Source organism: Mus pahari, chromosome X (assembly GCF_900095145.1).
Source record: "Mus pahari chromosome X, PAHARI_EIJ_v1.1, whole genome shotgun sequence".
NCBI classification, from domain to species: Eukaryota; Metazoa; Chordata; class Mammalia; order Rodentia; family Muridae; genus Mus; species Mus pahari.
This window is the reverse complement of record NC_034613.1, coordinates 72103277-72120478: the sequence shown is the minus strand read 5'-3', so window position 1 is coordinate 72120478 and position 17202 is coordinate 72103277. Positions and strand designations below refer to the sequence as shown.

Here is a 17202-nt window from a genome sequence, read left to right as displayed (position 1 = left end):
CCTGGGCCAAGTAGTGGGAGTGGGTGGGTAGGGGAGCAGGGGCAGGGGGTTATAGGGAACTTTCGGGATAGCATTTGAAATGTAAATAAAGAAAATAGTAATAATAAAAAATAAAAAAATATAACTTACCAATACTTACTCAGATGCATGCTCCAATTAATTGATATCAAGGGGCATATTCCTAATATAAATTCTCATTTAGTACGTGTGTATGTCAAGTACAGAGCCTTTGCAGTATTACAAAGACATGCACCAAATTATTGAGGGTTAGTACTATGTGTATAGCTAAGTCTTTCCCCAAGTAAGTGTGATTTATACTAACAGAATATAATGAAATTAAAACCAAAGTGAAGTATATTTTTGTTGGCATAGCAATATTTTATTCTACTATAGTTGCCTTTAGTTTGTATTTAATGAAAATTGTACAAAGAAATAATTTACTTAAAAGGAAATTAGTAAAATTATAAGCATTTTTGTGATCTATAGTTTGTGAGACATAGTGTAAATAAGCGAAGCAAGCATTGAGGAACAAGACATTTTCTTGAGAGGAAATTAACACAATGACTACTGGTTATTTTTATGAAGGGTTTAGTATATACTAAACACCATGGCTGGGAGTCTCAAATTTATCACTCTTTTCAATCTCCCATGACCATTTCCTATCACTCCTCTTAGTATCTAAGTTTTAAACATAGATAACCCTGGACTTGACAAATGCAAAATAGCTAGGAAACTATATGCTATAGGGTTAAACATTGATGGAGCTAATATAAGTTACTTAGATTTAAAGCCTGGTTTGTGCTTTTGCATAAATCCTAGCCCAGTTTTCCCTAACGTCCAGTGCCTCTCTCATGGTCTGGAGATAGTACAGATACACTATTAATCTAAGAACTAAATAAAGTAAGCCTTAAAAATTGCTTAGAACAATTCTCTGTATGACAGTGAAAGACATTACAATGGCTAAATATTAGCAACAGTTGTTCAAAATCTTGGGCAAACAGAATGCCAGGATTAACAATTGTGAAGCTATTTTCTTCAGAATATCAAAAATTAAAACTAATATAAATGGATAGTGTCAGTTTGTCATGGCAACACTTTGTAATATTTTGACACTCCTCTTGTAGTACAAATGTATTACAGTGTAAATCAATAACAGTACCATGATCATTGAGAAAATAATATTATACTATGAGTAATGTAAAATATATTAAGGAAAGAACATAGTTAAGTACATTGTTGCCCTAGTGTTTATTGAAATAGATAAGTATGTCAGTGGACTAACCAATACCACTTGCTTTAGAACTATTTATACATTTTAAGGGACTTACTGTTGAGCACTATTATAATCTTGTAGTTGAACCTCAAGAGATGCTATGTAGAACACAGACACATTAAACAATTAACTATTGTGTGGTGGGGAGAAAGGCCATACACGGTCATATTACATGCAAATTATATGTGTGGAAACAGAATGTATATTATTCTATATATAAGATATAAAAGGCATGTGACTACTTGAGCCAAGAGCTAATATCCTGCTCTGAAACAGGCACTACCTAGATTTAACTTAGGCTCCATATTAAGATGGAGAAGATCTTGGGATCTGACTGATCCATGGCAATATCAATAGAAGATATTAGACCTGGATTTGTTTTGTTCAGCTGCACTTGGGTTGATGGAGCAGTGAGTTGAAACAAAGACCCCAGATATATTTGGTCTAAATCTCATACAAGACTGATAGATAACTTCACAGTGTATCTTGATTAAATAATCAATTTAAAGAGAAAAATAAGTAAGATTTAACAATTCAGAATCTGTGATGATCAAAATATCAGTTTATGTAACTGTCTTTGTGTGACCAGTTTTTCTTTTTTCTTTGACAGAGAATTTTGTGTCTCCACATAACAATGATCTTATATTTTGTTATTTTAGATTTTTAACAAAGTATTAAAGGATTAAGAAGCAGTGATAAAAATGGAAGCAAAAGCTTTTGTGGAAAGTGTTCTCCACACCTTGACCTTCACCCTTGGCAGTCTTTCCTTCTGTGGGTAAGGAGATAGGAGCTTTCTATTCAGGCTTAAATAACAGTGCTTGTCCTGATTTCCTTAACTTATAGCTTGTTATAGAGTCACATAATTTTTGTTTTAAATGACTTAGGTCTGTGCTCATAGGTTCAAGCCCATAGTTCTCAACTTTTTGTACATTCCTGTACACATGCATATATGCAGAGGAAAGAGATTATACAATAATAGTAAATCTATACTTGTGATGCATTATTAATACCGTTCGCATATTTTTCTATCATTTAACTAAATGTTTTATTTTTTATTGGATGGTTTGCTACTCACAAAGACATGTTCCAAGTGTTTTAAAGCTTCAACTAGCAGCATCTGAGAGACTGCAGATGCTGAGGTAGCTGGAGATAATCTTCATTGTATTTCCCTAATCTCTCTAAAACAGAACTATGGAGTTCTTTTTATCTGATCACAAAATATTTTACATTTTATGAAAGTATCATATGTAAATTGTTTGTTTGTTTTTGTCGAAAATATCTTTATTTGGCCAGTTTTTTTGGTTTGTTTGCTGTCTACTTATTCAATTTCAGAAATTCTTTTTTTTTAAATTAATTAATTTTTGAATTCACTTTTACGTCCCAATCATAGTTCCCTTCTTCCTCTCTTCCCAGTCCATGATCACAAGTATCGCTTTGCATTGCCCCCTCCCTTTCTCTACCATAAATAAACCAAAATTCATATAACATTGAATTAAGGTTATTGATTTTGTTCTCATCTTTATAACACATTCCTCCATGACTATAAAGGTGAAGTAAGTCCTGAAAGAAATAGTAGAATGAAGAAGATTTGACTTAATTTCAAGTAATGGCATGGAAGCTTTGCCAACAGTAAGATTTCATCTTAATTATGTAGTATTAGGTATGTCCTTCTAGACCTTTCCTTTCTAACATCATATTGTTCACTTCTGAATATTTAATAAGTTATGCACATGACAACCCTTTCTGAATTTTTGTTTCTGGAGGAGATATGTTCCTACATTTTATAGACCTTGAGCAAATACCTGCTTAACTAACAGAAATTTCAAAGTTTCATATTAGTTTATTAATTTATTTTTTCCTGAAAATATGTCTAGAGAAGTTAATTATGTATGAATGTATAATGATAACCATATAATTTTAAATATATACAAGCTATAAAATTATAAATCATTATATATATATATATATATATATATATATATAGTTATAAATCTTCAATGAATAGATAAGCATAATAAAGCACAACACCAGAATTTTCTACATGATCAAGAAAGCCATAGGCAAAGTCAAAGGAGAAATGATAAGCTGTGAAAAATTATTGGGGGCTCACATTTCAGATAAAAGGTCAATTTGCCTAACACATAAAAGAACTTCTGCACCCCAAGAAGACCCACAGAGTCAACTAACCTTGGAACATGGGGATCACAGAGCCTAGGCCACCAATCACGGACCACGGAGGACATGGTCTTAGACTCCCTACATATTTGTGGCAAATAACAGTAAAATTCGTGGCAATCTTTATCTGTTTTTAAATCATTAATGTTTACATCTAATATATCACATTTTAGATTCACATTTTACATAATCTAAAACTATACTTCCCATGCATGTTCCCTGTGGTGAATGGAAATAAATACATTCAATAATCTTATGTCATAAGTGAGTGTCTACTCGATTCTTGACCTAATTTCAGACAAGGCTCATTTCCTTGTTCTCTTTTTTTCTGATTGCTAATTTCAAACATTTGTAAGTTTTATTATTAAGGTAAACAGAAGCATCTGTTTCTGAAACAAATGTTTTCTATACAAACCTCATACTTTATACAAAATATCCAGGAAAGCTAAAATTTTGTCTATAAAAATATTTATCAGAACGTGAAAAGGTATTGTAGCAAATGGAACATAGTTGTCTTCTAGAAATCAAAGCTAGTAAGCAAAAGTTAGATGGGAACATATGTAGTATCTATGAGAAAAAACAAAAGATCCTAATTTATAGAAAGATTATCCAGTGAAAGAAATGGGAAACTGGATCTACTGAAAATCTGATTTAAAACTATAAACAATCAACAAACAAGAAAAATTCCAAACACTACACAACCAATGAAATGCAAATTAAAGCAACAACATTTCTCTGTTAACTGTGTAATATACTGTCTTCTGGGAGAAGATTTATTAAAAATCCCTGCCCAAATAAGTAACCTTATGCTACCTGTTAAACTACATATTATCATAGTCTATAAAATAATTTGATCACACAGAAAAGGAAGATTTTTACCCTGAAATGTGTGAACACTCCTGAGAGCTTAAGAAAACAAACCTAAACAAATAGAGGGATATGCTTTATTCATGGACTATATGGCCTAATGTAACAAATTAGTTTAATTCATATAATCTATAAATTCAATGTAAGCACACAATAAAAATTGTAGGTTCAAGTCTTACACAGAAATTGGCAAGGTATTTTTAAATTTATATAGATTACAAATGACCATATATTCAAGGAAATTTTGATAATAAACACATTTTTAAAAATATTTGCGATCAGGTGTCACTTTTAATATAATTACATATGTGGTATTTTTTAAAAGAACAAGTAAATCATATTATGATAGCAGTCTCATGTCATTCAAACCAAGACAATATGATATTTTTAATAAATAGTTCCAGCCTAATTTAATATTTGTTTGATCAATGTGAAATTATACATATATATTATATATTATACATATATTATAATATATATATATATATATATATATATATATATATATATATGACACTATTAGTTTTCTTTGTTTTATAGACCTTGATGGAAAAGAGAAGTTAATCATATTTCTAAAACTGAAAATGTTTTCAAGATATGTTATTGATGACTAAATAAAATTTAAATGCCATTAGCCATAAAGGGTTAAGATAGATAAGCAAATTTTACTCATCAAAAAAAAATTAAGAAATCAAGTAAAGGTTAAGGTGTTCTTAAAGGTTGTCACTAGAACTTCATAAAGTTCATTTTATGTAGAATGGTACTAATTATCAGAAAATTGCAACTTAAAACCCAATGTATTAAAGGTAAATGGGGCTAATGCTTAAGATATACAGCTTGATATGGAGTAAGATCTCTCTCTCTCTCTCTCTCTCTCTCTCTCTCTCTCTCTCTCTCTCTCTCTCGCTCACACACACACACACACACACACACACACACACACACACACACACACTGAAGAATCTCAAATGGCTGAGAAGCACCTAAAGAAATGTTCAAAGTCCTTAGTGATCAGAGAAATGGATATCGAAACGACACTGAGATTCCACCTTACACCAATCAGAATGTCTAAGATAAAAACCTCAGTTGATAACACATGTTGGAGAGGATGTGGAGAAAGAGGAACACTCCTCCATTGCTGGTCAGATTGCAAGCTTGTACAACCACTCTGGAAATCAATCTGGAGGTTCCTCAGAAAATTAGAGACCCACCTATACTACTCTTGTGAATATACCCAAACGGTTCTCCACCATGCCACAGGGGCATGTGTTCTACTATGTTCATAGTGACCTTATTTGTGATAGCCAGAAGCTAGAAACAACCTAGATGTCCCACAACAGAAGAATGGATACATAAAACGTGGTTCATTTACACAATAAAATACTACACAGGTATTAAGAACAAGGACATCTGGAGTTTTGCAGGCATATGGATGTAACTAGAAAATATCCTGAGTGAGGTAAGTCAGACCCAAAAGGATGTGCATGGTATGTACTCACTAATAAGTGGATATTGTCCAAAACAACAACAACATAAAAAGTAGAGAATAAGCAAGATATAGTCCACAGAACTCAAAAAGCTCAAGCCGAAATGTCCAAGTGAGGATGCCTCAGTCCCATTTGGAAGAGAGAAGAAAACAACCACAAGTGGGGAGGGAAGGAGAGACCTGGGAGGGAAAGAGGCTGGGGGAGGGGAGTGGGGGGAGAAAGGGAACCTGATCTGGTATTGGGAGAGGGAAAGGACTGAAGCCCTGAGGGCCAGCAGAAAGAATGGAAACAGGCAACCTCAGGAAATAGGAGGTTGGGGGGGACACCCCCCCCAAGAATGCACCAGAGACCTGGGAGGTGAGAGTCTCCCAGGACTCACAGGGAGGGACCTTAGATGAAATGCCTCACAGTAGGGAGGGAGAACTTATAGAGCCCACTTCCAGCAGGAAGGCAGGACATCAAGTGATGGATGGGGTTGCCATACCACAGTCATATCTTTGACCAATAATTGTTCCTGTCTGAAAGAATTACAGGGATGAAAATGGAGTGGAGCCTGATGAAAAGAAGGTCAGGCGACAGGCCCAAAGTGGGATCCATCTTAGCTCTTTCCTTTTGAAGTTAAGGTGTCTCACTGGCTTGAATTTCACTTAGTAGGCTGATCATGATGGTCCAGAGATGGACATGCATCTACCTTGACTGTATAGCATTTTAGCATCAGAAGAAAAAAAATCCAAAATCTTCTCTTTCTGGAGAAGAACTTCTTAAGGCATATGATGCAAAAAGTATGTGAAACAACAATATTAATAGGATGGAGTGTTTACAAAAAGATCAAATAAGATGCTATCCAAAGTGGAGTTGAAAAGCGCACCATCCCACCTGGAAAATCTTTAAAATGGGAATCAAACAACTCAAAATACCTTTTGGAAATCCCTGAAACTTAACACATTCTCTAAGAATATATAAATAGTAAAGCCTGCTGAGAGATACTCTTAGATGAGCCAAGCTACAAGGAAGACTCTCAGGCCAGCCTAACAGTCTGGAAGAATCATTGACCAGCTGAGCAGGTTGGCAGAAGCATAAAGCAGCCAAGTAGCCAAGTAGCTCTGGAGAGGCACAGACCAACTGATCCACCTGGAAAGGACACCCTCCAACCTCTTGAGCTACCTACAGTTGTGTAAAGATTTGTGATCCACGCTGTTGGGCTTTAGTAATGTTGCTGTCTTTGAGTCAATTCTGGTCCTCTAAGTAGCCATTCACCCATTTTTCTCTAAGTAACACCAATAAAACTCATTGGTTAACTATGCTGGACTTTGGTGCTGTCTGTTATTTGTTTTCTATCTGGGATGCTGACAATATACCAAGTGTTAGGATGACAAACCTGCATTACTACACTTGACATATTTTACTAATGCTATGAGGATTGAACTCAGATTCTCACTTTAATGACTGAGGCATCTCCCCAGCTCCAGAATTGGAATTCTCATATATTGTGAAGTTGAATTAGACAATAACATTGAAAGCTTTCTTCAGTAATTCCAATGACAGTATTATAAACACACACACACACACACACACACACACACACACACACACACACACACACACACACACACACACACACACACACACACACACACACAGAGAGAGAGAGAGAGAGAGAGAGAAAGAGAGAGAGAGAGAGAGAGAGAAAAAGAGAGAGAGAGAGAGAGAGAGAGAAGGATACGCAAGTACATTCATATATATCAGCAAACATCACATGCCATAACATTTACATTAATCCTATAGTAAGTAAAACACAAGTGTTTACTGACAGTATAATGCATATACTGTGGCATACTCACACAATAGAATATTTTACAGACAAGTAGACAAACTATGATATCTTAAACACGACAGAAATAACACCACAAACATTGTGAAAAATACTGTGAGAGAGCCAAACACAAGCTCATATATACTACATGATGCCGATGATATTAAATTCAGAAGTGGAACTAATCTCTATGTGTTTTGGGGTTAGAATACTGCTTACACTTGTATAGTGTGGTGGCCAGAGGAGAGGTAGAAGATGGAAAGGTGCTAGAGAGAAGAATGCTTAACATAATCTATTTCTTTCAGTTTTACCTGATTTATAAAATGGGAAGCTATCTTTTTGATGAGATGGCTTATTCTAAATTATTGATTGAACAGTAGTTTCACAGGATGCATCAAATTCCATAAGCTTCTCTTATGATTTATGCAAATTTTACACATGTTGATTTAAACAATTAAATGAAATAATTTGCAATCTTTAACAGTATTTATTCTCTTCAGTACAAAAATCCCACTTGTACATAGAATCACATGACAAAGATGATTAATTCTATCATTTATACTACTGCAAAATGAAAATTAATTTTCCTCAGAAAAATAGGTGACTACACATAAAACGTTGTTGTCATTTAATGAATAACATTGAATTATCTTATTAAATAAATATTATTGACATATTTTAATATAAGCTACATATCACACATAAATTTTAGTCTATGTTTTCAATCTATATTTACAGTAACAATTTCTATGCATAGGAAAGGTCCTGAACAGATATTTCTTAAAGAATCTAGAAGCACCAAAAGTTTTATTTAAAAGAAATGTTTAATATCAGTAATCTTTAGGTAAATGCAGAATGAAGCCACCATGAGAGACTGCCTCAAGCTTATTAATACTGGAAAGGATGTATAGTAAAGGAAAACCTATTAATATACCAGTGTGAATGTAAATTAGTGTACCCATTAGGAAAACCTTTAGAGTGGTTTCATAAAAACAACTAACATATATCCAAATTAAGTGAAATTATGTCAAGGGAAGACTATATTTGCATGTTCATTGTGGGGCTATTAATAATAGATAAAACATGAAAACAACTTAAGTGTCCATCAACTGACAAATGTGTAAAAAATATATTGTGCATAAAATACAAGATATTGTTTAGCAATAAAAGAATGATCCTTAAAATTTTTGAAATGTTTATGGGACTACAAGTTATTTTGCTATGTTCCATAAGACAGATAAAGAAAATCAAGTACTACATGTTATGTTATCACCTATATGTTCAATATACACAGGAATGGAAACCATATATGGTGCTAAATTATTGAATGCATGCAGACTTGTATACATATACATGCACAAACACAACACCACAACACACACACACACACACACACACACACACACACACACACACACATTACAAAAGATAAGAGTTAGGGTAGAGAAGTAGTTACCTGAAGCTAGAGAGAGGAGAGGAATGGGGTGAGGTTCATTGACAACAACTGTATCACACTAAGAGAAGAACAAGGAGCTATAATGTAATGAAAAGTGACCGAAGATAGCAATACTTTAGTACATTTTTCAGAGAGCTAGAAGAAAGGATTTTGAAAGACATAAAAAAATAAATGTATAAAAATTTTTACAAGATGGAAATATTTAGCTGGATTTAATTATAGAACAGAATATGCATATATAGTAACAGCATAGGTTGTCTGATAAATGAAAACAATTTTTGTTTTACCTATCAGTTACAATAAACAAAATTCAAATATAAAAAAGCAGAACTGATAGACTATTTTTTGTGCTCTCACATACGTTTTGATATATACTTAGGCATACTGTGTCTCAATCTCAAGCAAAACTTTCAAAATTCAGTGCTCTCAACTAAATAATTCATCCAGTCTATTATATTTTGTGGCAAAATGTAAATAATAGGAAATATTTGAAGACTTCACTTAACCTCACATAATTCAGAACCTCATTACTTGGAAGCAGGGGCTGGGGAGAGAGCTCAGTGAGTAACGTGCTTGATACATATCTTAGTCAGGGTTACTACTGCTGAAATGAAACACCATGACCAAAGAAGAGAGGGATTCATGTGTTTGGCTCACCCATCTACATTACTGCCCACCAGTAAAGAGAGTCGGAACAGGAATTCAACCAGGGCAAAACCTGGAGACAGGAGTTGATGCAGAGGCCAGGGAGGCATGCTGCTTACTGGCTTGCTCCTTATAGTTTTCTCAGCCTGCTTTCTTATAGAGTTGAACATCATCTGAGCACAACAGCCTGGGCCCTATCACATTAATTGCTAACTAGGAAAATACCCTACAGTCTTGCCTAGAGCACAATGTTATGGAGACCTTTTCACAATTAAGATTCCCTACTCTCAGATGATTTTAGTTTCTCTTCCAGAGAAGAGGCAGGGACAGGTAAATCTCTTCTGCTTTTCTAGCCTAGCACAACTGGCAAAGCTCTGATTTTTGTACTAGTAAACAACAATACTTGATGTTGACCTCTGGTCTTGGTGCAAATACATCTACATCCACACTCAAACATATACACATATACAATAAAATAAAGTAAAACAAAAAAAGAATAAATTAAAACAACTGTAGAACTAGACATAGGAAAAATACATTGCTAGGCACAGTTTGCTAGTGTGTTTTACAACAGGTTTCATGGTAAACTATCCTTTACCATGAGTTCATTTATTTCCTATTTCATTACAAGTTTTGTAAAACAATAATAGTTGCAGAAATGAAAAGTATATTGTATTATATGTCACTGGGATTTCAAAAAATGATAAACTTTGTATAAAATCATAAAGTCATCCCTCAATGACATAGCTATTGGGATTCTACTTTTAACATAAGTGGGTTTAATTTTTTAAATGTGTGCATTTTATTCATAATGTTCATAGACTTATATTTGATATATAACTTATAGTTTAGGTGAAAACATTTAATTCTCTATTAGTAAATCACAGTATCTCTTAGTTTTATTGTACAATCGCTGAGTTACTAGACATGGATTTTGTTATTTTTGCCAAAGACCTCAAATACATAACACAAAATGTGGTAAAGGAGCATTTGTAGCAAGAGTTCAAAGTCAGTAAAATTTGATGTACAATGAAGAGTTTTGTAGTCCCCAAGAGTACTGTGCCCTTATTACCCCACTAAACCCATATTGGCTTTTCAGTCAATCTTGGTGCTCATGAGCAGTATTCTTGTTCATTAATTTCTTAGGTTGCCCTCTAAGCAACTAACTTCATGCCTTAAACATTCTTAATAATACACATAGCACATAGAAAATAGCTTCTGATTGTTCACCTTGATTCAAATTTACCCTAACGTTAGGTAACAAGCCATATAACTGCTCCCAGGAGTATTAGAAAAGTTAAGCGAATTGGTGAAATTGATTTTCCCAAACTTGAATAGCTCTCATTTATCCTTTAAAATGCATTTTATAGGGATTTACACCTTCATAACTATGCACCTACCCACGCACTCTTTACTACACAGCATGATTTTGATCACATACTGTTTAAACTCCAGGGACAATAAAACTCACAGAGAAGTTAAGATGTAATTTTATATGGCAAATACAAAGTCTGTAGAATGTTTTCTGAAAGTGTAACCCAATGTTTGTCATTCTTCTTGCACAGCCATGCTCACATTTTCCATTTTTCCATTAGAAATCTTTCCTTTTATAAAGAGACCCGCAATTACTGCCTAGACAATGCAGACAGATAATCCTTAGGTTCCTCAGTAAATATTACTTTTGTTTACTTAATTATTTAACTTAAAGATGTTTGATCAAAACTCAAAGAAAATGAAAGCATAATCCTTGGTCTTTTACTTGAAACAAGATTAATACATTATTACAACCTAATATTCAGTTGCTACTTGAGACATAAAACAGTCTACATTGGAAACAAAGGGGGAATTGTGCATTAGATGATTATACATCCTCAGTTTTAAAACTTCTACTTAAAATTATCATTGTATGCATATAACTTGAAATTTAATTAAAATAAGCAAACAAACAAAAAACCCTAAAGGATATCTTCTTCATTTGAACTCATTAAATGACAGACTATGGCTGGGGAGGTGGCTCAATAGGTAACTAATCTAATGCACAAGAATGAGGAATATGTTTAGACATTTTGAATCCATTTAAAGTACAAAGTGGTAGTACAGGTTTGTAATTCTTTCATTCTTATAATGAGAAGAGTGACAAAGAGAGAAGGGTCTCCTTCTATTGAAGCCTATTGGTCAAGGAGTGTTATTTTGTGTGCAGGGGTGAATAATAAGACACTCAGCCTCAAAACAGAAATCATGGACTAACACCTGAAGTTGTCCTTTAACTTCCACACACATATTACAAATACATACACAAAGACACACATTCATCCCACTCCACACACATACACATATACACACACCACACACACACATACACCACACACCACACACATACACATACCACACACTCCTGGACAGACATTACACCATACACACACATACACACACACACACACACACACACACACACACACACACACCACACATAGACACCCCTACATATACATCACAACACACACACACAGACACACCATACAGAAACACATACACGTACACACAGACAACACACATACACACACACCACACACATACACACATACATCAATCACAGACACATATCACATATTACCCACATGATGTAGGTAGACACCCACCCACCACACATACCACACACATACACACAAACCTACCGCACACAACATATACCCTTTACCACATAACACAGACATACACACCCACCCATGCATCCCCACACATACCACAGAAGACATGCACACACACAACACAGACACACATACACACATATACAACAGACACACACATACCATACACATATACACACACACTTGCCATGCACATCACACACATAAACACACACCACCCATATCAACATACAGACACACACACCACACATACACACACACCAAATACAGACATACACATCACATACCACACACACCACACATATAGACATACACCTACTACACAAACCACACACATACACACACACCTACCACACACACCACATACATATCTACCACATAACACAGACACAGACATATACAGGCACACACACAGGCAGACAGAGCCAGATCAAAAAATCTCTTATAAGAAAAACTGCTACTAAACTAAAAAATGAGTCTGATCTCTTTCCCTTCATCAGAATGGAACCAACTTGCTACAATTGATTGTGTTGTTGTATTGGTTTTTTTAAACATCAAGATTGAAAAGCATTTTTGTAACTGATTGTTTTATCTACATAACTAATATTAATATTTTCTCTGTATAATATTCTATACTGTTGCAAATTGATGAACTATGGTATTTCATACCACAAAATAAAATGCACATTGTATTACCCAGTAAAGGAAGCCTGACTAACAAATGAGAAAATTGATGTCCCTGGGAGTTTTAATCTTACAGATGACTCAAAGAATAATATGATAGACAGTACTTACTCCTGGAAATGTTGATGCTTAAGTGGGTGTTTATTGGTTTTTGAGAACATGAGGAGGGGCTAGCACTGCCATGAGGAAAGCTAATGTTTCATGAGGTGTGTCAAAAATATGAAGAAAGGGAACCAAACAGATGGGGATGGAGATTACTACCAGCCAAAAAAGAGACAACTTGAAGGACGATGGCTTGTAAAGAGACTTGAATATTTGATTTTGATCTGTTTGGAAGAGAAAATGAAAAGTCACTCCAGAATTTAGAGTTTAGGCAATTTTGTATTCTGCCTAGAATCTTGCTGTCAGATCATTTTAACAAGAGTCTATAGCAAGAGGGCAGTGAACTACTGTTCCTTGATCAAAACCAACTGTTACATGTGTTTCTATAGTTTTAGAGTTAAGAATGGTTGTTAAATTTCAAATAATTCAAAAAGGACAAATGACATGAATATTTTATAAAACTAAAATTTGTGACTATAAATATTTATTGAGACTCAGCTATGAACTTTTGCTTTCTAGTTGTTAAGTTTTAGATTTTAGCACGGTAAAAATGCAGGACACAGTAGTGGGGGTAGAGTTCTTATGGCCAGCAAAGCATGAAATATTTGCTCTCTGTACCTTCACAGAAAAGTATAGCTGACCACTCTTCTAGATGTTCAAGGAATTATACCAGTACTGTAAGCTCATTTATAACTGTTGTTGGCTTGTTGTAGAGCTCTTTAATCATACAGTAACTGAGAATGACTTTCAAAATATGGAAAGACTCCTTAGTTTGTAATTGTATGCTAAATGTATGTACATACAGGATCATTCACGTGTGCATGTACCTGTGAAATGAATTTTTATGCGAGCACAAAGGTTGGCCAGAGGCCAATATTTGCGCATTCCTCTACTGTTCTCCACCTTATATTTTTGATAAAGGGCCTAACTAATTTGGCTCCACTATTTAGCTAGTTATCTTTTGGAATCTTTGTGTCTCCAGCTTCCAGTAATAGGATTGCAGATGCAACCACATCAGGATAATTTTACATGGGTGTCAGAACTCATACTCAGGTCCCCAGATTTTACCTAGTGACACTTTGCCCAGGCCCCTCCTTCACTCTCTAATTTTTCTTCAATGTGTATTCTATAACAATTCACCTTTCCTTGGGCAACTCACTTAAAATGGAAAACAGACTAAACAACGCACTGCAAGGAATTTTTTAAAAAACATATATAATATACTGGTGTCTATTACTGAAGAAGTTCATGATTACAATAATGGTGATACCCACAGTCACCGTACAGATACAAAGAATCTGTAGGATCGAAGACCTTTAGAGAAAATGACATAGGACTTACATATGTGCATTCTCCTCCATGCTTGTACTAGTTTAGTACAGATACAATTTTGTGGAGGAAAGGGTATATTTCAGCTTTGTGATATGTAGTTCATCAGGAAGGTAAGACAGGAAAGGAACTCAAGCAGCAATCTGGAGGCAGAAGCTCAAGCAAATGCCATGGAGGAATGTAGTTGACTGTCTCACTTTCCATGGCTTACTTAGCATGCTTTCTTATACAACACAGGACTATATGTCTGTGTTGGGTATATAAGTATCACCAGGGGGCTGGTGAGATGGCTCAGTGGGTAAGAGCACCCGACTGCTCTTCCGAAGGTCTGGAGTTCAAATCCCAGCAACCACATGGTGGCTCACAACCATCCGTAACAAGATATGATGCCCTCTTCTGGAGTGTCTGAGGACAGCTACAGTGTACTTTACATATAATAAATAAATAAATAAATCTTAAAAAAAAAAAAAAAAGTATCACCAGGGGTGAAACTACCCCCAGAAATCTGGGTCCTTTTACATCAACTAATAATAAAAAAAATGCCCATGGATATGCTTATAGCAAATCTGATGGAGGAAATTCCCTAAATGAGATCATTCTGTTCACAGATGACTCTAGTGGGTATCAGGTTGACAAAAATTAGCTAGCATAGTCATTCAATACAATGAATATTGCCAATCTCAGTATGGGTACAGAGCCACTCAGTGGTGCACAGGAAAACTATTCATGTTCATGCCCTCAGAAAAAGAATGATTTTGTTTCTCTAGCACATATTAACAACACTGAAAAAAGTTTTAACCATACCTTGTTGCATTCACAGATAAGAGCACATAGATACTGAGAAACAACAGTATCTGCAAATGTCTGATTTAGATTTGCTACCTACTTACAAAACATTGATGATCTGAAATGAAGTTAGCTTAAAATTAGTACTTGAGTATTGTTAGTGATAGATATTTAGAAAGATCAAATTTTGCACATTAATATTAACTTTTTTAAATATCAAGACTAGACTGTTTAATGCTATACTTTAACAGTCTGGTGCTATTCCCTCTTATGACAAAAGAAATATTAGAAATTACATATTTTATATGTCTTGAACCCAAACTGTTAGATGTTTTCAAATTATTACCATTTTTGTTTTCTAAAAAAAATATGTGGTTCAGTGAAAAATAGAGAATGATGAAGGACAGATACAAAATTTATGTTGGTTCTGGTCAGCACCAGTATTCCATGACAAAACCAAATTCACACAATATCTTTCCATGAATCCAGCCCTTCAAAGAATAATAAAGGGAAAACTCCAAAACAGGGAGGGAAATTGTGCCCCAGAAAATGCAAGAAAATAATCCTTCAACAAACCTAAAAGAATATAGCCACAAGAACAGAATCCCAACTCTAGCAACAAAAATAACAGGAAGCAATAATTACTTTTCCATACTATCTCTTAATATCATTGGACTCAATTCCCCTATAAAAAGACATAGACTTAGCAGACTGGCTACATAAAAAGGACCCAACGTTTTGCAGGATAAAGGAAACCCACCTCAGGGACAAAGACAGACATTACCTAAGAGTAAAAGGCTGGAAAACAATTTTCCAAGCAAACAGTCCAAAGAAACAAGCTGGAGTAGCCATTCTAATATAGAAAAAAAAATTGACTTCAATAACAACATAAATAATAGAAAAGCAATGTTGACATGGAAACTGAACAACACTCTACTCAATGATAACTTGGTCACGGAAGAAATAAAGAAATTAAAGACTTTTGAGAGTTTAATGAAAATGAAGACACAATATACCCAAACCTAGAGGACACAATGAAAGAAGTCCTAAGAGGAAAACACATAGCTCTGAGTGGCACCAAAAAGAAACTGAAGAGAGCACATATTAGCACCTTGACAGCACGCCTGAAAGCTCAAGAACAAAAGGAAGCAAATTTACCCAAGAGGAATAGAAGGCAGGAAATAATTAAACTTAGGGCTGAAATCAATCAAGTAGAAACAAAAAGAACTATACAAAGAATCAACCAAACAAGGAGCTGGTTCTATGAGAAAATCAACAAGATAGATAAACCCTTAGCCAGACTAACTAGAGGGTACAGGGACATTATCCTAATTAACAAAATCAGAAATGAAAAGGGGGACATAACAACAGAACCTGAGGAAATCCAAAACATCATCAGATCCTACTACAAAGGCCTATACTCAATAAAACTGGAAAACCGGGATGAAATGGACAATTTTATAGACAGATACCAGGTACCAAAGTTAATTCAGGATTAGATTGACAATCTATACAGTCCCATATCCTCTAAAGAAATAGAAGCAGTCATTAATAGTCTCCCAACCAAAAAAAAAAGCCCAGGACCAGATGGGTTTAGTGCAGAGTTCTATCAGACCTTCAAAGAAGACCTAATCCCAATTCTCCTCAAACTATTTCACAAAATAGAAACAGAAGGTACTCTACCCAATTTATTCTATGAAGCCACGATTACTCTGATACCTAAACCGCATAAAGACCCAAAAAAGAAAGATTTCAGAAAAATTTCCCTTATGAATATTGATGGAAAAATACTCGATAAAATTCTCACAAACTAAATCCAAGAGCACATCGAAATGATAATCCTAGATATGTACTCACTGATAAGCGGATATTAGCCCAGAAACTTGGAATATCCAAGACACATTATGGAAAACAGAAGAAAATCAAGAAGGATGAAC

The 17202-nt window shown here is 34.6% G+C and overlaps 1 protein-coding gene across 8 annotated transcripts in view; it reads right to left on the bottom strand.

The window, feature by feature from the left end:
• Positions 1-17202, bottom strand: part of Dmd (dystrophin) — a 2621826-nt gene that overhangs the window by 784332 nt on the left and 1820292 nt on the right. The window lies entirely within an intron of this gene.